This window comes from Papio anubis, chromosome 10 (genome assembly GCF_008728515.1).
Source record: "Papio anubis isolate 15944 chromosome 10, Panubis1.0, whole genome shotgun sequence".
In the NCBI taxonomy this organism is placed as follows: Eukaryota; Metazoa; Chordata; class Mammalia; order Primates; family Cercopithecidae; genus Papio; species Papio anubis.
Window position 1 is genome coordinate 58,332,106 of NC_044985.1, and position 24,333 is coordinate 58,356,438.

General features: G+C 45.5%; 1 protein-coding gene across 2 annotated transcripts in view; it reads right to left on the reverse strand.

The window, feature by feature from the left end:
- Positions 1-23,061, reverse strand: part of WIPF1 (WAS/WASL interacting protein family member 1) — a 118,260-nt gene extending 95,199 nt beyond the window's left edge. The window contains exon 1 of one of the 2 annotated variants that reach the window (XM_031651370.1): positions 22,908-23,058. The gene's annotated coding sequence lies outside the window, so the exon portion shown is untranslated. Of the gene's footprint in view, positions 1-22,907 lie in introns of both variants that reach the window. The other variant, XM_031651368.1, reaches the window with a different exon arrangement.
- Between the last annotated feature and the right edge of the window lie 1,272 nt (positions 23,062-24,333).

The following is a 24,333-nucleotide window of genomic DNA, read 5'->3' on the forward strand; positions in this document are numbered from 1 at the left end:
GGACTCTAAAAATCTACCTCTAGGGTTTAGCGAGTAATGGTATATGAGTGCTCAACTCACACAGGAAACAGATCAAAAACTCCAAGTTCCATGTTGGTGGCTTCCAGATGAGGATGCAGACCACTGCTTGTGTAGGGAAGGCTGACAGAGGATCAGAGTTTCAGGACTGGAAAGGGACTCCAGATTATCAACACTACTTTGCTGATGAGGAAACTGAGAACTTGGGGTGGGAGGTGACTCATCCAGGATCACATCAGTGATTGTAGAACTCAATCGTTCATTGAGCACCTTTCCACTGCACTAAGGCTGACTAAAAGCAGACAGACTCCTAAAACCTAACGATTTCCCATCCACAATGTATCTGCATATAGTAAGCTCAACTTTCCCATATTCCACTTGAACATATCTTCAGAAGGCATTCCAAGCAGTGCCTTTCCACCGTGGCCTGGGGGTAGGGTCAAGTACATCCTGGTTTGCCCAGGACAGTCCTCATTTATGCTTGTTGCTCCAGTGTAATTATTAACAGCCTTGCCTCTCACAAGTATCTGGATGTGGATGGTAATTCATAAAGTACTGTTTGTGCTTTTCTGGGAGAAACAGAGAGATCCAGGGTAGAGCTGCTCCCTGAGAGCTTGGCAAGGTGGTTTGGAACCAGGAGAGATGTGATAACTGTCTTCAAATATTTACAGGTCTATCCTATGTTAGTAAAATTAGGCCATTCTGTGGCTAACAGGATTAAAACACAGACTACCATGTGGAAACCATAGTGGGTGGAATTCTTCTTCCCTATAAAGAAGTGTATTCTAAACAGTCTACAGGGCCAGACTGCCTGGGTCCAAACCCTGGTCCTGCCATTTACTAGCTTTGTGACCCTAAGCAGGTTGCCTAAACTTTTTGTGCTTCAGTTTCTCCATCTGTAAAATAATAATAATAATAAAAGGCAGCAAGATACATAGTAGGTGCTCTGTAAACATTTGCTGCTACTATTATTACTGACTCTTATTTGGCAGGTAGTCAATCTCCAGGGCGGAGATTTTCACATCTGCACCAGCACAGGAGAGCTGGGTTCACCCTAGGGGCGGGGGAACGGGGAGCACTGGCTCAGCTGATGCTGGAGACACCAGCCTAATGGAGAATGTGTTGGGTCTGGGGGGAAACAGTTCCACCCTGTCTGCTCACTGCTTGAGGCACAGTGTGTCAGCAGGGAGGGTCTGATGTTCCTGGTGAGGGCAGCAGGCTGGCTGAGCAATCAGAAAAAGGAATCTAGTTCATGACTGTCCGGGATGGGACAGGAAAGCCGTTCCCACTGCACTGATAGCAGTACAGTGGTTGATGTAAGTGTATGAGGGTGGACTGGATCAGACCGTCTGACTTGAATCTTGGCTCAACCACGTTCTAGCTATGGACTGGAGTTGCTTACTCACTCTGTGCCTAAATTTCCTCCACTCTAAAAGAAGGTTACCAGCAGTCACACTCTCACAGCATTGTCAAGAGGACTGAGTGCAATACACATAAAACCTGGGACAGAACAAGTGCATGATAAATACTGTTACTATAATCACGCAACAACCACTGATGCCTAGGGCTGGGGCTGGAAAGCACCTGACGGAGGCTGGAACTGAAGTCAAGAGGGACGAGGGGCATGTCCAGGGCCTCACAGCCTAGAAGGTATCTCACTGTTTTCCCTGCATTGCACTGCAGTCTGGCTCACAGCAGACTGATTCATCCATTCTTTGAATCCCAAGGCATAGCTGATCAGTTGGTGCTGGGGCTGCAGAAGTGACCTGAACTAGGACAGCTGCAACAGGGAGGCCAGCGTGCAGCAGGCAGACCTGCCTGAGGGGCAGCCTGACGGGGCAGGCAGGTGTGACTTACAGTGTGAGTCCATGAGCTCAGAGCTGGGTGGAGATGGGATTGAGGCAACGGTGATTTTATTAAAAACATAAATTACATTCTATCACCCCACTGGCAAAAAGCCTATTACATTAAGGTCCTCAGAGACCTCAGGAGCACCTGCCCTTGCCTACACCTCTGGTGTGGCCCCCACCCCTCTCCCCTCTCTCTTTTCTGGACTTGTCCAGTGTACTCTTCTCATGGCCTTTGCATCAGACATGCCCTCGGCCTGACGTGCACTTCCCCAGGTATCACGCATCTGTCTCCTTGTCCTTCACATCTCAACTCTAGAAGCACTGCCCTCCCTTGACCGCCATGTCTTGAGCGTATCCCTGTCATTCTTCATTCCATCAGTCTGTCTGCTTTTTTCACAGCCCTCATCACTATCTTAATTTACCTGTGTAAGCATCTGTTTGTTTCCTGCGTGTTTTTCCCTTGCAGAATATAAACTCCACTGAGACAGGGACCTTGCCTTAAGCACACCTCAACAGTGAGCACCTAATAAGTGTTTGACGAATGAATAGATCAAGCAAAACCAGGCTGCAGAGGAGTGAGGAGGAGCAAGGGTGACCACCTTGGAGAGGTGGGTTCAACTCCATGGGTCACTGGGTGTGCGGTGTCTGGGTGGGTGTGGCTGCCTTAAAGACCAGAGGCAGGACGTGGTGCTTACCCTGAAGAGGAAAATCCCTGGAAGAAAAGAACAGATGAAATGACTCTTCCTTCGTCCTCTTGGGACAGCAGAGGACTGTATTTCCATGGTTGCAGAGCACCTACCCTTGCCCCAAGTTGAGAGTCATCCCTCCATACATATGTGGGGTTGGTTCCAGGACCCCTGCAGATATCAAAATCCTTGGATGTTCAAGTCCCTTACATGAAATGGTACAGTATTTGCATAAAACCTATGCATAACCTTTAGTATATTTTAAATCATTGCTAGATTACTTATAACACCTAATGTAAATGCTATGTAAATGGTTGTTATACTATATTGTTTAGGGAATAATGACTAGAGAATGTCCATACATGTTCAGTACAGGCAACCATCACAGGCATAATAACATTTTCTATCCTCGCTTGGACTGTGGATGTAGAGGGTCAACTGTCCCCCATACATCAGTGTGGCCTGAATTTGTAACTCTTCCCCTGGATTGGTGGTCTAGACAGCCTCTAAAGGACAGGATACAGGTCAGCTGGACCTCTAATTAGTGCTGAAGAGAATCTAGCAGAGTCCTAGTCCTAATCATATACACAGTTTAGTTTACTATATACAGAATTACAACCAAGTAGAGCTAATCTGAGCACCCTGAAATAGGATAGCCAGACACATGAGTTTCTAGTAAGTGTTTCTATCTTCACATCATGTTTGATTTCCAGCCCATCGCGGCAGCAACCCCAGATGAGTCAAACCAGAGTCGTAAACATGCTCTCTCCAAAGGGAATAAGAGGGCTGCTTGGACCAGAAGCTTCTGCACAGGAGACCCAGAAGCAAAACAAATAAAGAATGTGGTCCCTGCTAAGAGTCTTTTGGCATCCATCAGCCTACTGTCTTGAGAGATTTTTCCAGAAATATTCGGAAGGGATATCCTGGGTCTATATGAGAACACGAATGCAACACCTTTAACAAGTGTTGGTAAAACATTTACAGATTTCTAATTACTCAGATTTCATTTCTACGAAAAATACCTCCACTTTACAAAATTAATGTTTAAATTTTAACATCAGTGGGAGATTAGGCAGTAGAGAAGTTAGAGACAGACTGAAAGGGGAACAAAAACCACTTCTCTATAAACATGCCCTTTTCAATAATCTCCTTTGCCAATAATTAAGGTCAGGAGTGAAGAGAGGGTGGGAGAAAATAAGGTCCGGAAGACCATCTATGGGGATCAGGGCCACAGCTGAGGCTTTGTGAGCAAGGTCGTGCTCTAGAAAAAGTCACTTTCCTGACCTGAATTTAGGAGTAAATGCCCCGTGCCTCCAGTTTACAAGTTACCAGATAACTTGAGACCCAAACCTCCAAGGGGTGCAGAGGAGAAACACAGGTAAAGGTTTCACTTGGCAGAGAAGGAACGAATAAAACATTTTCCCCTTCAAAGCTCTTGGCTGACGTTTCAGCCAGCCATTAATAGCTTTCATTTTAACAGACCAGAGAGAAAGATTACAATAAATGTGGGAACATTATGGTCCCCTCCACGTACCTCCCTTCCCCTACCCCACAAGTTTCCTCAGGCCTGAAGTTTCCTGGGGAAAATGGCAAAGTGGCCTTTGGCCTCAGGAGAGAAGCAGTTCACTTTGCTTTTATCCGGACTTTTCTGTGAAGTTCCCCAAACCCACTGACACGCCCCTGACATAGCATGGAAAAGCAAATTGCATGAGGGATTCCACATATGAAAGTCACCGTGGGAGGAAAACAGAGGAACACGCATGCAGGTTTTTTAAATCTTTTTCCATTTACCACCACCCAGCTCTTCTGTTTCGGGTGAGCTCAGCAACACAAGTGTCTAGGATAATCTAGAAATTACTTCCATATGCGGGCACAGGAAAGAATGTGTGCACTGACTGCCTGAGAAGGAAGCTCTGGGCAGCCTCTCTTTCCTGCCAGAAAAGTTGCTCAGGCCTGAGAGCCACAGGGCGTTGGAGCCAAAGGAGATCAGAGGAAGCAGCTCTAACCTCCTCAATTTATGGATGAGGAAACTGAGGCCCAAGGTCACACAGACAGTGACAGAGCTGGCAGTAGAAACTCGGGCTCTCTGGCTCTATCCCTAAGTCAGGTACTGTCTCCCTCTCCTCCCTGCAAATCCCTGCCTCCCTCGCCAGCCAGCACACTGTTCTCTCCTCTCTGTCCCTGTCTCTCTCTCTCTCTCTCTCTCTCACACACACACACACACACACACACACACACACACACACACCCCAACTGCTTCAGTGAAGGGGCTCAATCTAATTTAGTGTAGCAGTACAACTGATCTGGGTCTGAAGCGCCAGGCCTTGGGGCAGGGCAATCAGAACAGAGCTTGCTTTTGCAAAAGTCAGCTCAGGGGGTGTGGAGGAGCTCATTCACTCTCTGCACTGGGACCTGTGCCAGGGTCTCCAGGGCCCCAAGACCACTCCTCAGCCTCAATGCCCCCTTAGTGCTGGGTTGGTCCAGGACTTGAAACAAAGACTCCATTTAGGATCCAACAGAGAGTGGTCTGCCAGCACCATCATCTCTACAGAAACCTACCATACAGAAACTTGGGGTGATTTAAGCCTGAATCACACCATCTTGAACTGCTGACCCAAGTGGGAAAACTCAGTGCAGTTTCAAGTGAGCAGTAGGGGAAAGCCAGAATGCCCTCTCTTGTGTTCCATGGTGGCCAGTGTCCGGCTCGGCCCACACCACTTTGACTTCTTGTCTCTAGGCCAAGAGCCAGTGCAAGCTGTCCCAGGGCCCACTTACAACTCAAACCAGACAAATCTCAACCTTTAAAAGCTTGCTCTAGGAAGACCTGAAACCCAGAGGGGGTCTGCAGTTCTGCTGCATAACCTGAACTCTTCTGGGTCTTCCTTTTTCTCATTTTTAATTTTTAAATAGAGACAAGGTCTTGCTATGTTGCCCAGGCTGGTCTCAAACTCCTGGGCTCAAGTGATCCTTTCGCCTCAGCCTCCCAAAGTGCTGGGATTACAGGCATGAGCCACCGCGCCAGGCCTGGATCTTTCTTATCTATCCCGTCCTATCCCACATTACATTAATGTTTTATTAACATTAATAATATTTTATTAACAATACCACTATAGATAATTGGATTATTACCAGTCTAGTTGCAAGTATGAGTATTCTCAGGTAACACTGTCTTTCAATACAGATTCACTGAATACTTTTTACAGAGGAGAGACAGACCTAGCATATAACACTGCATACATCCCTATAATATGGTTTCTCCTTTTAGAAAACTCAGAATGAGGCTGGGCGCAGTGGCTCACGCTGGTAATCCCAGCACTTTGGGAGGCTGAGGTGGGCAGATCACAAGGTCAGGAGATGGAGACCATTCTGGCTAACATGGTGAAACCCCATCTCTACTAAAAATACAAAAAATAAAAAATTAGCCAGGCGTGGTGGCGGGCACCTGTGGTCCCAGCTACTCGGGAGGCTGAGGCAGGAGAATGGCATGAACCCGGGAGACACAGCTTGCAGTGAGCCGAGATCGTGCCACTGCACTCCAGCCTGGGCAAGAGCAAGACTCCGCCTCCAAAAAAAAAGAAAAAGAAAAGAAGACTCAGAATGAAGGGGCCTCAGGTTCCCTGCATCATTCTGGTTTTTTGCTCCTATTTTACTATGAAGCAAACACCTTGACTATAAGCAGTCATAGACCAGTGTCTGTGTCTCATTCATGTCTGGACAATGCATCACAAACACTCAACTGTTTTCTGCCTGAGCAGAATTAAGACTCGGCCTCCTAATTCCTCCATCACCATCTTCTCCACTCTCTTCCTTGGCCTTCATCACCATCACCACCTCATCAACTGTGAGAGACTGAAAGAGTAAGGAAAACCATTTCTAGGACCATGAAACCTGTGTCACTGGATCTCCTGCAGCAACCTGCCAGAGTTACAATGTGACTGGTTTCTACATGCCTGACAAATTTCTATTTAAGTAAGTATTTTTCAAAATGCAAATTGCTACCCATTCTTTGGCCATCAAATCACTTTAGTGGGTTGCAACCAGCTTTTTCTTTTTTAATAGAATAGAAAAGAAAATGTACTGCATTTGGTAAACATGGAAATTGTTTTATAAAACTTTAGTTTTTGTTTCTGTTTATCTATCTTGTATGCACTGGGTCTCAATGAAAAATGTATTTCTTACTGTAGGTCATGACCAAAAAAGGTTTCAGAACCCTGGTTTAGACAATGTGTCTTTCTACAATGGACTCTGCTCAGAGAGGCTCATTTGTAGATACTGCATGCAGACACCATCCCCCTTCATGTCTGTCATTCGAGTGGAGGAATGGGGCTCTACTCTGAGCATGTTTCTTTTTGTTGTTGTTTAAACTCTACCCCATACCACTTGTAGCCTCTTAAATCTCTTAAATTTTCTCTCTTAAAAATATTTTGGGCCAGGTGCGGTGGCTCATGCCTGAATCCCAGCACTTTGGGAGGCTGAGGCAAGAGGATCACTTGAACTCACGAGTTTATGAGACCAGCCTGGGCAACACAGTGAGACCTCATCTCTACAAAACTTAAAAACTTAGCCGGGCATGGTGGCATGTGCCTGTAGTCCCAGCTACTTGGGAAGCTGAGGCAGGAGGATTCCTTGGCTGCAAGTGAGCCATGGTCGTGCCACTGCACTCCAGCCTGGGTGATACTGTGACATCTCATCTCAAAACAAACAAACAAAAATTTACTCTGGCAAGAGTTGAAGGTATCCACCACTGTCTGTTTTACCAGCCCCAGGAATCTATACAATGTAAAGTTCTTTGCCTGTGGCCTCCAAATTAGGACTGAGTCTATTCCTACAGTTTTTCTGTCTTGGGCCCTTTTGATATACCTCAGGGGGTAAAAAAGGAGGAACTCACTGGACTGTCTTATGCAACCAGGGTCAGTTACAGCACACCCTGCCCTCTAGTTCCTCAAGCAAGCAAGCCATTACTGGTTTCATGAGAGTTCATTAGTTTACCCTGGAGCTGGGACAGTAAGTTCAGAAGGTAAAGCCCATTCTGTACCCAGCTCAGTGTTTGGCCTACCTGCCACAGGCCCCTCCACATTCCTTGACCACTAAGAAGGAGAGCTGCAAGCCACTTTCTGCACCATCCAGGTTTAAGGCAATAGCCTGCACATGCCCAGGGGCCTGGCTTTGCAGGAAGCTGGCTATTGCTGACACAGAATGCTCAATGGTGGGATGTGCCTCTAAAACTGCCATTTTAATCAAGGACAAGGCAGGGAGACCATAGACATGGGAATCACAAACTTCTCAATTTGAATCCTAGCTCTGCCTCTAGTTTCTTGTTTAATTCTAGAAGGGTCCAGGCTCACATCAGAAAAACACAAAGAGATCCCTTTGCCCTCTGACCAAGAACAAAGTCCCATGGATTTGAGGATGGAAGGGCCCCATGGGCTTGTGAGCAGCTGCACTCCCTGAAAACCTTGCTGTATCAGATCGGGTTTAAGAATGCAGTTGGTTTTGTTTTAGCTTCTGCTCCTCTAAGCTTTTTATTTTGTCCTTCTCTGGACTTGAAAAGAAGACCAGCACAGAGCTCACCACTGGAGCTGACAGTGAGCGAGGCCCGAAGGGAGGGAAGGAATAAAGCATTTCCCACCCTCGAACAGTCTACCAAGTATGGCACACTCTTTCTGGGACTGGTCGCGGTCTCTGCAGGAGTTGTAAAGAATTCCCCTCAAGTTTTTTCTCTGACCTTACAGTTTCAATTCTCCCAAACGCTCTTCCTGTGGGTGGGATCATGCAAGATCAGGGCTGAAATCAGTCCCAGGCCAATGACACTTTACAACCCTTCCCACCTCCACCCCCGTTCCTGGGCTGTTTTGAAGCATCTAACTCAGAGGTGGGAACACAGCTCTGGACCCCTTCCAGTCCCAGGTTTCTGTCGCTATCTGATAAAGAGCTGACCTATCTTGCCTGTGAGGATCCCTGGTCATTGTTTTGCAGGTACAAAGGTAACCTGTGGTCAACCTGTGGCTCTGATCCCAGGAGCAGCAAATCCTGCCCAGGTTGCTGGTGATGCAGAGCACCAGGAGGAGAGGCCTCTGCAGGCTGCCTCAGCCTTTCTGGGAGAGGCTTAAAGCTCTTCCTCCCAGCAGCCTAGCAAGAGCCCTGCAGCTTGCCGGCCTCCAGGCTGAGGCTAAGTTGCCCCACAATTGCTCTCCGCAGCAGGTTTTGAGATACATTTTTCTTTATGGAAAGGAAGTAGCCATTTCCCTCCTCTTCCTGCCCTCCTCCTGCTGAACTCTGCTATAAACTCAGCTAGTTTGATTCTCTCACCCCCAAAACTACTTAAGCCAGAAGTTACTGGAGACAGGTATCTGCTTTTTTACCTGGGACTGTTCAGAAGGCAGGGGCTGTGCAGTGCAAACCCTACAGGACAGCTACCCTTTGAATACCACCTTGCAAAGCACCCTCCCCAGCTCTTCGTCTTGTTGCATTTTGTACCTGAAGGTTTCCAGCTGCATCCCTCACCTCTTTAAGGCACTGTTAACGTTGGTTCTGCCCAGTAAAGAAACAAATTGTTCTATGTTTTGCCTGTAATTTAATAAGAAAATCATCTATGGAACATTTTATGCAATCTCAGGTGGGGTAAGAGAACCGAACTGGAACCCAGCTGGCCTGCATTCTTATCTCATCTCTGCTACCAACTGGCCATTAGCCTTGGGCAAGCCACCTGACTTCTCGGGGGCTCTGTCTCTTTACCTGCGAAAAGCAAGGTTGGGCAAAATGATCTTCACTTTGCTTCCCTGCTCTAACGCTCTGGGATGTTACTTTTTTTTTTTTTTTTTTTTAGTTAAAAGAAAAAAGGGTGTGCATTTTTCAGTTGAGTATTATATTCCTTCTCTACCAGGTGAATGTAACTTACTATTCTTGATAACATAATGTGACACTAGTCGGTGCCACCAGTTTTAGGCAGCATTTGTGACACTCTAGGAAGATTTTCCTGCACATTAAAGACCACTGAAGTCTTAGGGGACATTTAGAATGTATGTCTATGATGGGTATCAGGGCAGTGTGGATGATTCAGAGCAAAGTTAATGCTGGACCCAAAACACCACACAAAGAGCTGAGGGGTGGACCAGCAGTCTGCCTTCACTGCTTCTTGCTGCCCTTTCCACAGCGGGTTGGTGGCCCTAATCCAGAAGCACGTATGCAACAGAGGGACATGAACAACACTGGGTCAGTGGTCAATCAGCTGCCGGAACAAAGCTGGGGCCACCTAGGTCCTTTTAACTTAACATCCCTGACCAAAGAGGCAGGAGGGCCTCATGGTTCAGAGTGGGCTGAAGCCACACTGCCTTGACTGAATCTTGACCTTGCCAGGTTAGCTGTGTGAAACTGGGCCAGCTGATTACCCTCAACTTCCTCACCTGTAAATGGAAACAATAATGGTGCCTGCCTTAGAGGGTGGTTACATGGGTTCAATCAGTTCATTCAGAGCATTTAGAATTTTACCTGGTAAATAGTAAACAATGTTATTTTATCATTACTTCTCCAAAAATGATTACTGGTAATCTAAATAGGAATAATTCATCCCTGACTTCTGTGGCCATGGCAAAGTACTGCTGAATGGTACCCATGCAGGCAAGAAATTAGGAAACAGCACCCAGACAGTGAATCCAGATGAAGACGCCTTATGTTTCCATGCATTCCTGAGAAATAAGTAAAATTTTGATAAATTAATTTCATAATTAATTTACCAAATTGGCCTCCAATATAAGTGAAGAAGTGCTCTATTTCTAGACCTGTTTAATTGTGGTCAATAGTTTCTAACATTTCAGTGTTCCAGAATTCTTAGTTAATAAACCATTAACACTAAACTGAGATAACTGCTCTAGAAGGACACAAGATTTCATTCAGCTGGTATTTACTAGGCACCAGGTATATGCCACGCATTATACTTGTCACTGGCAATAAAGAGGGTAAACTGCTGCAATTCTCTGCTATCAAGCAGTTCACAGTTTAATGGGGAGATAGATACTCAACACACCATTAAAGAAATTAACTGTCGGAGCTGGACGCAGGGGCGCACACCTGTAGTCCCAGCTACTTGGGAGGCTGAGGACTGCTTGAGGCCAGGTGTTCATGACCAGCCTGGCCAACATAGCAATACTCCGTCTCTACAAAAGTGAAAAAATGTTAGCCAAGCATGGTGGTGAGTGCCTGCAGTCCCAGCTACTCAGGAAGCTGAGGCAGGAAAATCATTTGAGCCCAAGAGTTTGAGGCTACAATGAGTTATGGTTGTGCCCCTGCACTCCAGCCTGCGTGACAGCATGAAACATTACTTCAAAAACAAGTACGATTTAAAAATAATTTTAAAAAGAAATGAACTGTTATGCTGGAGAGGAGCGTGGAAGGGTTTCAAAAAAGGTGACATGAACTAAGATGTAAGACATGATAAGGAGTTTTCAGGGTGAGGAGGGGAGGGCACTCTTGCAAGAGTAAGCCTGAGATGGACCTCCTCTAATCTCTGTTTCCTAACGGGTTTTCCTAAAGGCAGACCCCAGCTTAGTCCAGCTGAGTTCCTGGCACCGCCAGGAGTCCAACCCAGCAGCCTCACAGAGGAAGATTAGGATCCCTGGCTCTTCACTCCCTGCCCCCCCATCCCACTGATGGGGTCTCTCCCAGCAGCTCAGAACCACCAGATTCTTTTTCTTATTTCACTGCTGGCCTCTGCACCCTCCCCCATCACCAGGAACCTCCTCCCTTTTCCTCTCCCTGTCTGTGTTCCTAGGACCAGAGCTGACAGAGAGCACAGGGAAAGTTTCTATTAGGATTCTGCTATGCTCTGTTGGGCATCTAAGTTAGAATTCAGAAAACCCTTGTCACAACCCTATCTACAAAGGGTAACTGGGTTGTCCACGGCACTTGTCCTAAGGTTCAGCTTCCCAAGTAGACAAGTTGGTTTAACCTCTCTGCAAGGAAGAAAGTCCACAGCATAACCATTGACCAGTGTGCTGGTCCAGGATCTTGCCATGCATAAATAGAGGCCTGTAATGTTAGCACTAATCTTGAGGAGCAAGAGCAGTGCTGGCTGGCTGCCATCTAGCATGGTCTGCTGCTGAGCCAAAACAGCAATGCGTTGTTCCTTAGACCAGGGCTAAGAATTACAAACAGGAGGCTCAACCAGCAATGGCCACAGCCACCAACTAACAGTCAGGTCAGAATTCTCAATGGCAATGCCCCACATTAAGTATTTGTACCCACTCTTAGGAATCACTGCCATCATAGTGAATGCCCTCCAACGCACTTACAGTCACCTGGTTAGGCATAGGGTATTTTGTCTGAGACTGTACACAGAATTCATTAGTGAGTGATGACCTCTGCCTTCTATGAAGCTACAAAGGCTGACACATACTGACACATAAAATGGACAGCAATATATTGACTTTTCCAAGGAAGTCTGGAATTGGTGCTTCCTGGTTATATCCGAAGTGCTCCTTAAAAGGGGTAAGTCAATGACATATGTGTACATGTGTGCAGATGCAACTGTGTGTGATAGATGGTGAGGACAGTTGGTTGCCAGGTTATGCACTAATACAGAATAACGATGACTATAAATGTATGCTTACATATAGTGAGGTAGTGTGATTTTTATTGGAAGTAAATAAAATCTACCCAGTGTACCTGGACAGCATCTGGCTCAAATCCCATTTCCACAAATACAGTTACAAAAAACAACCTTGGTGCAAAGAAAGAATTCAGTGTTTCAGCTAATATTCCTTCTTTAGCAAGTGTACAATGAGATTCAAGTTTAAACGAAGAACTCCATGAGTTCACTAAAATATAAATTGATCTTTATATATTACACATACAGTATTTTAGCTAAATGAGAAATGTGATGGATATATATGTCTTTCCCTTATTAAATACTTAGTCAAAAACAGGCATAGTAAAATATCAGGCTCCAGCTCTTCAGATCTCTGAATGACAAGTTACAACGTTGACTGCATTGTTAGGATGGACTTTATGTGGAGATGTTAATGGTGTGTCCCATCAGAGGCATCACAGACATGCTGGTCTCCATCTTCTCCCTGTTCCTGTAGATTCTCTACTCTACTTCTGCATAGTGTTGTTGTCAAGACCATCTGACTACTCGGCAACGAAGCTGGGTTTAGACTACAACTGGTGAACTCCTCGTTTACTGCCCTTTTCATGTTACCTTTCTGCCTTAACAGAGGACGCAATGCACAAGAAATCCAGTAAATGAGCTGGTCAGTATCAGGTCTTAACCTGAAAGTAACTTAATTTTTTAAGATGGTTTCACTGTCTCTTAGGATTGATGGACATCCCAAACTAGGGACAGCGTGAAGGTGGGCAAGAGGACATCAGCCTTCACGCATCAGCATACGGGGGCCTCAAAAAGATGCAAGTTTTTACAAATTCCAGTGCCAAAACCATGGAATGCAGCAAAAGAAAAGGTGCCAACTGGCCCTGGTTCCTCTCTATGCCCCTCACTGGCTAAAACGTAATGCAGCTCCCTACCAAGGTTAGCTCCACTTCACAGCAAGCCAGGCACTTGGACCTGCTAGTTGAGGCAGGCAGATTTCTGGCCTTGAAGGTAATCCACCTATATTTTCAAGTGGTGGAGAGCTCAGGGTCCCTTAGGATCGGGTCCCATATGGGGACTCAGGGTTTAGAGATTTTCCTTTTCTCATCAGACCTCCTGTCGCATCATACCGAAGTCTCCATAACACTGCCTGCTTAGAGCTATACACACAGGGCTTCACTCCGTAAACTCATTCAGCTCCCATGGACCTCTGGGTTCTGCATAAGGACGCATTATCTCAAGGAACTCCTCTGACCATGTTGTGTCAGAACTTCAGCCTCAGTCTTGCTTGGGAACTTCTGTCTTCTCCCTGATTCAGCACGGCGCCCTCTAGTCAGAGACATCCATTTGCCTGCCTGGTCTGTGGCGTTCTTCCCGGCATGGGGCCCTCGGCTTGTTTCGATCCTGGACGTTTGGCAGAACGTACACACTTATCTTTCAGGGGACACTGATCTGGACAATTCACTCTCATTCAAAGGACTCAGCCCTTGGAGGGTAAAACTCTGATACGTTCTTTTTAAAACAGGACTTCCTTCTGTGAATCTTCCTAAGTTTGAAAACACTAACAACAACAAAAAAAAAGAGTAACACTTTATTACGGCAGACATCAAGGATTCACAGGGTTTCTTAATTTTCAGTTCCAACTTCTGTTGCCCAAATGCAATCTTTCTGACATCTGTGTCAGGTTAGTTACAAAGCACTATTATTCTGGGCTGCACAATGTTGGCCCAACCTACCCAAATTCAAGAAATTTTGCTGATTGATTTAGTTATTCCGTTCCTATAAATGAATCCAGTTGTACAGCTGTTTCTGATTAACCAATGTACTGCTGGAGTTATATACAAATAATTTTATAATGAGCTCAGCAACGGCAAGGACATGAGAAGCAGAATCTAAACTCACCTCCCAGAAAAACAAGCAGGAGCAATGAGCGCAAGGACTTTCAACAACAGTCCAGGTTTAAATTCCTATCTGCTATGATTCACTTTTTCCTCTTTATGTAATTCAGCACAACTTATAACTAATGGTCTCAAAGAAACTTTGTCTTCAGATTTTTGGATTCAAGAGACAAACTCAGCTTTGCAGTCTTAAAACTCCTTTAAAATTTCCCATCTTTGTATTTTGTAAGTTTCTGTTTTTCCCATTAAAACATTTATATTTCCTGAGACAATTTTTTAAATAATGCACTTTTAGAAGAGAAAAATTGGAACTGAAAGGTATACATTTACTTTACTATAAACAGAAATCAAGTGTTTTGTTTTATTTCACCACAGAACAATTAAGCTCTGTAAGTCTAGCCATGAACTTTTCTTTTTCAGTTCTAGAAGACAAATCATATGTATCATGATTAAGAAATTAGAAAATTAAGGAAAAGACAGGCATGAATAATTCAAATAAGTGAATTTTTAAAATGTAGAGATAGTGACAAATGCTCCCTAAAGAAAACTTGAAACAAAACATCAAAAAAAAGGATTATAAGTTATACTTCTAAAATGAATTATGCTGGCAAAGATACGGGGAAACAGATATTTTCAAATAGTGTCAGTGAGACTGTGAATTACTACAGCTTTTGGAAAGTAATACTACTTTAGAGACTCTGACAGACAGAAATAAAAAAGCTTCTGTAAGTTGGCAGGTTCAAATACACACACACACACACACACACACACACACGGATGTTCCAAGAACTGTTGTAGTAGAAGAAAACTTGAAACAATATGAAAGTTAAATTGTGGAATATTAAGCAGCCATGCCATAAGTGGGTTTTTTATTCTGGAGAGAATGTCTATGATGCTTTATTATATTAAACACAATTGTGGCATAATGTATTAATATGTAATATAATTCTATTTTTAGGAGAAAAAGCTATATATGTGCATATATACTTATACATAGTTATATAAGCAAGGAGAAAGTTCAGGAATTGATAATATTGATCACTTCAAAGGGTTAGAATTTAAGGGAGATAGAAAATTTATTGACTTATCTTTATATATTTCCATTTTGCTTGTCTTCTTTATAGCAAGTACATATACTTTTGTAATCTGAACAAATTTACAATTACAATATAATTTTTATTTTTATCTACTTTTTTTTTTAGAGACAGGTCTCGCTCTGTCACCCATGCTGGAGTGCAGTGGCATGATCATAGCTTACTGTAATCTTAAACTCCAGGGCTCAAGTGATTCTCCCGCCTCAGCTTCCCAAGTAGCAAGGACTACAGGCATATGCTACCATGCCTGGCTAATTTTCTAACTTTTGTTTTTCGTAGAGACAGAGTCTGCTATGTTGCCCAAGCTGGTCTTGACCTCCTGGGTTCAAGTGATCCTTCTGCCTCAGCTTCTCAAAGTGCTGGGATTACAGGTGTGAGCCACCGTGCTTGGTCAACAGTACAATGTAATTTTTAAAGAGTGATAACGAGTCACATTTTCAGCAAAAACATAGAAGCAATGACTACAAATTACACATACTGAGCACCTGGACTTGTGGTTAACAAAAATCTTTTCCAGGTTCTAAGAGACAATATGTTGTTTTTGTTTGTTTCCTCTGTATGTGGGGGAAGTGGGGATGTGAGGGGAGGAGTGCGAGGGTGGGCCTTAAGACTTGGGAGGAAGGGCATGAAGGCGTGGGGAAGAGATGTTACCTAATTTCTTTCTCTTTTTTTCTTGTTTTTGTTTGCTTTTATTTTATTTTATTTTAGAGACAGAGTCTCACTCTATCACCCAGGCTGGAGTGCAGTATCATGATCATGGCTCACTTGTAGCCTCAACCTCCCAGGCACAAGCGATCCTCCCACCTCAGCCTCTTGAGTAGCTGGGCTCCAGGCACATACCACAATGCCTGGCTTTTTTTTTTTTTTTTTTGGTATTTTTTGTAGAGATTGGGTCCCACTATGTTGCCCAGGCTAGTCTCAAACTCCTGGGCTCAAGCAATTCTCAGCCTTCTGAAGTGCTGGGATTATAGGCATGAGTCATGAGCCATAGCACCTAGCTGCTTTTATTATTTTTAAGGAACATACAATAATTGTACATATTTATGGGATACAGTTTGATATTTCCCTTCCTCCCTCCCTCCCTTTCTTCCTTTCCTTGTTCCCCTTCCTTTTCCTTTCTCTTTTCTTTTGACAGGGTCTCACTCTGTTGCCCAGGATGGAGTGCAGTGGTGTAATCACAGTTCTACTTCCCTAGGCTTGAGGGATCCACCTCAGTCTCCAGAGTAGCTGGGACTACAAGCGTGCACCACGACGTCCAGCTACTTTTTGTATTTTGTGTACAGACAGGGTTTTTATACTGCCCAGGCTGTTCTTGAACTCCTGGGCTCAAGCCATCCTCTCACCTTGGCCTCCCAAAGTGCTGGGGTTACAGGAGTGAGCTACCACACCCGGTCTTGCTTAGACTTCTTTCTAGGTTTTATCCTCTTCTCAGCCAAAGCAAGGGATGCAAAACTACTGGGCAAAAGAGTTCCAACTTCATTTATGTGGAAGTGAACCAGATGGAGATATTAGACCAGGAAATAACACTTCTTAGGTTCTACAATAATAACTTCTACTTTCCCCACAAGAACAAAACCTCCCACTTCTTAATTATAAGAATCATGTTTTTTTTTTTTAATTTTGAAGACATAAAAAGCTAATTATGTGTATGAATTTTAAAATGTCACATTGTGGCCAGGCATGATGGTTCACACCTGTAATCTCAGCCTTTTGGGAGGCGAGGCGAGAGGATCGCTTGAGTCCAGGAATTTGAGACCAAAGGGAGACCCCATCTCCACAAAAAACAAAACAAAACAAGGCATGGTGGTGCACACTGTAATCCCAGCTTACTTGGGAGGCTAACATAAGAGGATCATTTGGGCCTGGGAAGTCAAAGCTGCAGCAAACGGATGGCACCACTGTACTCCAGACTAGGTGACAGAGTGAGAACCTGTCTCAAAAAAAAAAAAAGGAAGTCATCTTATATATATCACTTACCGTGAAGGACCACTCTTAGGATCAAATTTGTTTCCTAGCATCTTCAGAAACCAGATACCCTTCTGCAAAACAAAGATCTGTTTGGCTTTCATGAAAAATCCACTCAAATCTTACAGAATGGAAGCAATAAACCATCCTTTAACAAACATTGACAACCTACTATACAAGAATCTACTGTTTTGAGAAAATACAAAAAGGATTTTTAAAAAAGTGATTGTCTTGAAAGAGCTTACAATCCAACAAGGGAGATGCCTGCAAGTGACTGCAATACAAGATAGGGTGAATTTCAAGCCACAGGTGAAGCCCAGAACAATGGCGACGGAAACTAAGAGAAGGCAGAATCAGCAAATGGAGAAGAGAATATTTTGGCTCTCGTCAAGAAGCATGTTCTTACAACGTGAACCACGCTTATCGAAGCTCCTAAACTAGTGAAATTTGTAGGTAATTGTGTCTCCCGTTAATTTTAGCAACATTCTTCTTTTACTGACTATTAGCAAAGTCTATTATTTCAACTTTTCAGCAAGTAATCATGACCAATCTGAAGATTCTTTTAGGCTTCAACATGCAAATGAAGAGAAGGGGCAATGCAACAGCATATGACAGGAAAGTGCAGTTTAGCTGGAACCCAGTACATGAAAAGTAGTGCATAATAAGGCTGATGGTGAAATTCAAGGTTAAAGGTGCGATGCTTGGAATCAGACTATTCCACGTTTGAATAATAGCTCTGTCACTAACTGTGGGACCTTGGGCAAATTACCTAACTTCTCTAAGTCTCAGGTTCCACATAAACAAACAGAACTTACCTCTCAGGGTAAGTGAACATCAAATGACTCAAATAATATATAGTAAGTGATAATATTAAAGAAAGGGAAAGAGGGAGAGAGAATAAAAGGAAGAAAGAAAGGAAAGAAAGATATTTTTAAATGTTTGGGCCAGATCATAGAAAGTTTTGAAGAATTTCCCTCACTTAAATTAATATAATAGAGACAGAAAAGGAAATTAAAAGAAGAAATTTAGTTATGCTGGAAAGATGGATTATTATTAGAAGAAAAATACATATGCCCATAGTAAGCGATGCTAAAATGTTACATAGCAACATGTTCCCTCAATGTGAACCCTGTTTATCAAAAATTGTAGCTAATTGTATCTCCCGTTTAGCTAAATTTTTATTTTATTGACTATTAGCATAGTCTATTATTTTTTACTTCTCAACCAATATTTGTGACCTGCAGTCTCTGTAATGCTGAGCATGCTTCCTAGGACTCAAAAGTTTCTGATCCCCGGCCACAAGAAGCAGCAGTGGTACCCTCACCCCATGGCTTAGGTGCTGCAGTTGTGACCAAAGCAGCTTGGCCTGGGGCCAAGTGTTATTAGGTGTTTTACATCAGGCATCTCATGCAATCTAATCCACTGTCATCTCTACACTGATGATGGCCACTGTGTGACTGCCACAACACGTTAACCTGGTATTTCCCAGTGTCAAAGGGCCAGGAAAGTGACGTCCTGTTTTTGCTTCCTCATCCTTTATCTGTCCGGACAACCTCAACAGAGTAGGTTTTACTGGGTAAGCAGATACTGCAGGCTGGCAGCCCCTCAATACTAAGATTCTTTTCAGTGAGATCTCTCCTTGGGGGCTGGTTTTATATGAGATGGCTGACATGAAACACTTGGTAAACTACAGACAGCTAAGGGGTTATTGTTCTATGTTAATTTACACCAAAAGCAGTTCCTGTGTTTAGGGTTTTTTGGTATTTACCTACGGAGAAAGGAATACCAACAGTATTTTGTTCAGGCTAACACTGACAAAAGTAATGCTAATGCTAATAATAACAATAGCCCACAAATACTGAGCAGCGACACTGTCCCAGACAATCTGCTAAGTAATTCATATGCATCACCTCATCTGACCCTTAGAACAATCCTTTTACGGAAGCGTTGTTACTCTCAATTCAAAATTGAAGATACAGGGCCAGGCGCGGTGGCTCATGGCTGTAATCCCAGCACTTTGGGAGGCCAAGGTGGGCCGATCACGAGGTCTGGAGTTTGAGACCAGCCTGACCAACATGGTGAAACACCATCTCTACTAAAAATACAAAAATTAGCTGGGGGTGGTGGCGCACTCCTGTAATGCCAGCTACTCGGGAGGCTGAAGCAGAAGAATCACTTGAACCTGGAAGGAAAAGGTTGCAGTGAGCCAAGACCACGCCACTGCACTCCAGCCTGGGCGACAGAGCAAGAATTTGTCTCCAAAAAAAAAAAAAAAAAAGTGAAGATAGAATTTGTAAAAGACAGTGTTGGGACTGGCCCATGCTTTACCCATTAGGAAACTCTGCCCTCCAGTAGCACGTCAATATCACCTGGGGAAGCTTTCAAAAAACGGATTCCTGGGCCTTACCGCAGACTTATTTGTGTGTACCGTGTGTGTGATTTTACTAGGTTCTTTTTTTTTTCTTTTTCTTTTATTATTATACTTTAAGTTCTAGGGTACATGTGCACAACATGCAGGTTTGTTACATATGTATACATCTGCCATGTTGGTGTGCTGTACCCATTAATTTGTCATTTACATTAAGTATATCTCCTAATGCTATCCCTTCCCCCTTCCCACACCCCATGACAGTCCCCAGTGTGTGATGTTCCCCAACCTGTGTCCAAGTGTTCTCATTGTTCAATTCCCACCTATGAGCAAGAACATGTACCGCAGACTTATAGAATCACACCTTTATAAGCTTCTTGTCATACCCATGGCTAAGGATTAGCACACTAGTTAAAGTGTATTAAGCAGAATAGCATCACTCAACTAACTGAAGATATTCTGGGGGCTTTGGTACACCTAGAGTTTTCATTACTCAAAACTATACAAGGGACAGACCTAAGTCATTTTGACCTGACCATAATACCTACAGAGTGAGGAACAAATGACAAATGTCTGCCCTAGCAAACAAAAGTTAGAGCTGAGTGAAGAAGTACTCATCTGTCACAGGGAGGTGAAGCCTAAACTGTTCCTCAATTGGAGCAGAGATGGTGGGACATTACATGAATGTGCTTATTAATCTTCCGATGCCTGGCACACAGTAAACACATAGTAAACAAATATTTGTTAAGTGGACAAACAAATGAAGGACTGCCTCCATCCAGCTAGACTCCTCTGAATTCCCTGTATTTGGTCTGTACCTTTTTCACCTTATTTACCAAATTCTGCCTGCATACCTGCTGTTTGAAACCGTGTCTCATATCTACCAGAAAGTAAGCATTCAGGTGCAGACTTCGTCTCTTTCTGAGCTACATATTCCTTTCTACCCTTACCTAGCATAGAGTATAACTACAACCTCTAGCAGGGAACCACAATGCTCACTGAGTATCTGGCTTGATTCCAACTGTGACCTGATTCGATGTGGGTCCCTGCTAGCCACAAGGGATAAATAAGCCTACCAAGCCTTCAAGAACCATGGTATAATTGTGGATTGCTGGGAAACAGCAGCAGAGAGAGCTCTGTGTGGAAACCATTAAGAATTCAGTAGACCACACTGAAGGGAAGGCTTCAGGAAGACCACAGCCCTGGGAGGTAAAATGCCAAATATCAGATGCTTAAAAGTAAAGGGGTTACAGCAACAAATAAAAGGCACTTTTGTTTCATTTATTCTCTCAGTATGTGTTGTGGAAATCACCTATGTTCCCAAAATTACAACCATAGTTAGGAACACCTTGAAATAGCAAAGACAATGATACACACCCAGTAATGAATACTGTCTCCTAAAAGGGTCTCATGTCTGGTCATAGCACCTGAGACAGTAAATGCACAAGGTCAGGGCATACTACACTCTCTTCACCACCCACCCTTCTGCTCATTATAGATTTCATGTCTTAGTGCTACACACCGCATGGTATCTGGATGGCCCTTGTATCATACTACTTTTTGCTGCTTCCTTCACACCCCATTATCCTACTTGATCCTCATACCCTGTAGTGGACATAGAGCAAAGATCATCAAGCCCATTTCTTGGATGAGATAAGTGAGGCTCAAACTGCAATGATATGCCTAAGGGCACCAGAAAGTGACTGAACACACCACAATCTGTAAAATGAACAAACAGAAGGAGGCATGAATCCCCCCAGGTGGAAATAATCTCATTCTCTTAAATATCCCAGAATTTGATCTTACCTTGCTTACAAATCTCTTCGCACTACGTCACACAACCTAAAAGAGTTGACGTGTTTTCATGGAGCCAAAGTCATGGAAGGGGTTGGGAGTCCCAGGGAGGAAGACAATATTTCTGAACTGGTTTCATAACACCTGCAGAGTTTAGTTTGAACATTTCCATTCAACAGGTAATGGGCTCTCACGGGTGGCTGGGGATATGCAGACTATAGCACCTCCAGGTCCCTGAGAAACTCAGCCTTGTGGGGATGACAGGCAGGTAGACATACACAGTCACAGTAGAAGGCAGTGTTGTGTGCAGTGGAAAGGGATTAATAGGCAGAGTGCTGATAGCCTATCAAGGGTTTTCTCACCTCAAGAACTTAAAAGGTGATTTACAAACTGTAGTAGAACATTTCTTGGAGTTATTTTACCCATTACAAAAATAAGCATTTTTGAAGATGGAAAAATCTACCAACGACTCAAGATCAAGCTACAGTATTGTTTTGACATTGCTTTGGGAAGCTGGCAAAAGAAAACCCACCCAGCGTGGAATCTGTTCACGGGCTCTGCGGCTGCACCAGACTGGAGTCTGGGGCTACACGCAGCCAGGGATGGAGGAATGGGAGTAGGGTGGGGTCCAGAGACGACCCAGGGGGCAGGACGGACACCCGCTTTTCAGTAAAAGGGACCAAGTCCACTTGGTCACTGAGCCAACTTGAGAGTTTCCCAGAGAACTCAATAAGGCCAGGAGCCCGTGGCTGAAGAAGGAATATTCCATCGGGATTTAAGCAGGACCAGAAGACCTCGCCAGGCTCAGTTCCTCACACAGCCACACCCTTTGTTAATCGCGAAGAGCTCAAAGTCTAACCAACCACCAGTGGTCTGATTTAGAGCTCTCTGCGATTAACAAAGGCTCACAGCGACTGGGTCAGCTGCTTTCCCTTACACTCGCAACGCTAACAGTTCTTTCTTTAAAAAGAAAAGTGTGTATAGTAGAAAAAGGTAGGGGACGCGAGACTGAAGTGAAGCTGTCTGGAGAGTTCGAGGGAAGCACCCCCCCAACCCCCGTTCCCACTCCGGGCGAAAAGCACTGACGGGGACTGGAAGTGTCTCCAAGGTCTACGCCGACCTGGAGCGAGCTGGCCGCCCGGGAGTGCCGGGAGGGAGGCGGGTTGGAGCGCGGGAGGGGCACGGTTCCCACAGAGGCAGGCGGGCGGTGCCAGAGCTTGAGCCGGCCCCGGGGGATGCCCGAGCGTCCTCCTCCGTCGTAGCTGGGGTGTAGGTGCGGCCCCAAGGCATCGCCGCGAAGCCCTTGCTCGAGACCTACGGAGATCGTGGGTCCCAAGCCCCACGGGGCTGCCCGGGTCCGCGGAGCCCAGCGGTGAGCCCAGCCCTAGGCGCGGGACCCCCGGCCGTCCACCGCCGCTTCCTCCCCGGGCCATCAGCGGGGAGCAGGACGCGCGGGCCGCAGGCCTCCGCGCGCCCGCGCCCACCGTTCGCAGGGGACGCGGCCTCGACGTCCCCAGTCGCCCCACCCGCGTCACCGGTGCCAAGCGGCGCTTCCAAGCCCCGCCGTCGAGCCCAACCCCTCCCGGCGTTCCCCCCCTCCCCGCCCGGGAGCCCGGAACCCGGGTCGCGCCAGAGGCGACGCGTCCCTTACCGCGCAGCGGCTCCGGACGACTCCACAGCCCCGCGCCGCGCTGGGCATTTTTTCTGGGAAACTTCTCCCGGGGTCCGCAGGGCTGAGCCGCGCGGGCAGGAAAAGCGCTCAGCGCCCGGAGGCTGCGACCATCCGGGAACTTCGCCGAGATGTGGGCCCTCCCCCTCGGCGCCGCGGCCCCCCCGCCGCCGCCCCGCCACATGTGGACGCGCCGCGAGGCCCCGCCGGCCCGCGGCCTGCCCTCCGCGCGCCCGCCTGCCCCGCCGGCAATGGGGCTCCGCGCCCGCAGTTTCCCGCCGAGGAGCGCGGCGGGCGGATAGTCGGGGCTGGAGTTCACAGTTTCCTCCGTCCCGCTCCCCTGCGCAGCGAGGGGACCGAGGCCAGGGCGCCCGGGACAGGAGTTTGCAGAGGAGCGGGAACTGGAAGGGGAGTCTAGCCCAGGGCGTTTTCCCCCAACTCTTGAATCCTCTCCACCTTCTTGCGGCTGCTGGCAGGGGGATCGGGTCGGGGCGTCTCCTCTCTCCGAGCCGGAAGGAACGCCTTTTCCCACGCTTTCCCGTCTGCTCTCAAATAAAGAGAGTCCAAACTTTCATATATCTGAAATTCAAATTCATTTTTAAAAATGGATTTCAAATTTGGGTGAACCCCACAGAGGCCCAAGGTCCACACGCATCTGACTCCTGCCCACTGTGTGGGAACAACGTGCTGGGAAAGATGCTGCCTCTCCTCACCAGTCGGGTGGAATTGAATTGTTTTGCTGCCAGTGGGGATGGATTTATCATCAGCCACCCACATCCTTAAATACGGTAGGATCCACAGCAAACGTGGAGAAAACTGAAGCTCTACTCCATTGCCCAAGCTAACTCCTGCTCATCAGGGGGTTCTGACCAGCTCTGAGAGCTGCCACCTCCAGGCCCCAAAGAAAAGTTAACATTCACTCACTAAGACGATATAGCTACCGAGAGTGTGCATTTGAAAGGAATAACAACAAATAGTTCTGCTCAATGTAATAACCATTGGATCATATTGTTAAAATATAAAGGCTGTGTATCCCTTTGAATAAAAGCAGAAAGATGAGAATATAAAGCCACCTTTGCAAAATTATAACTGAGGAAATTGCGACAGTGAAAGAAATCATATGTACAACCGGCTCTATCTTCCATCTAACCTTTAAAGTGTCCTTGTTCACTCCTGGGCGTAGCCGTTGGAGAAGAATTCAGTTTTTGGTTTGACTCTGAAACAAAATTGATAATAGCCCTTTCCCGAAAAGATCCGTTTCTTGCCTGGGGACCAGTCTGCCTTTGCAGGACTAACAAATTACCTTTAAGATTAGAAATTACAGTTTGGGGGTCATGCTGCCTCTGGCTCCAAGAGTCTGAACCTCCCCCAAATTGCTTCTGGGGATAACATTACTATTGTAAAACCT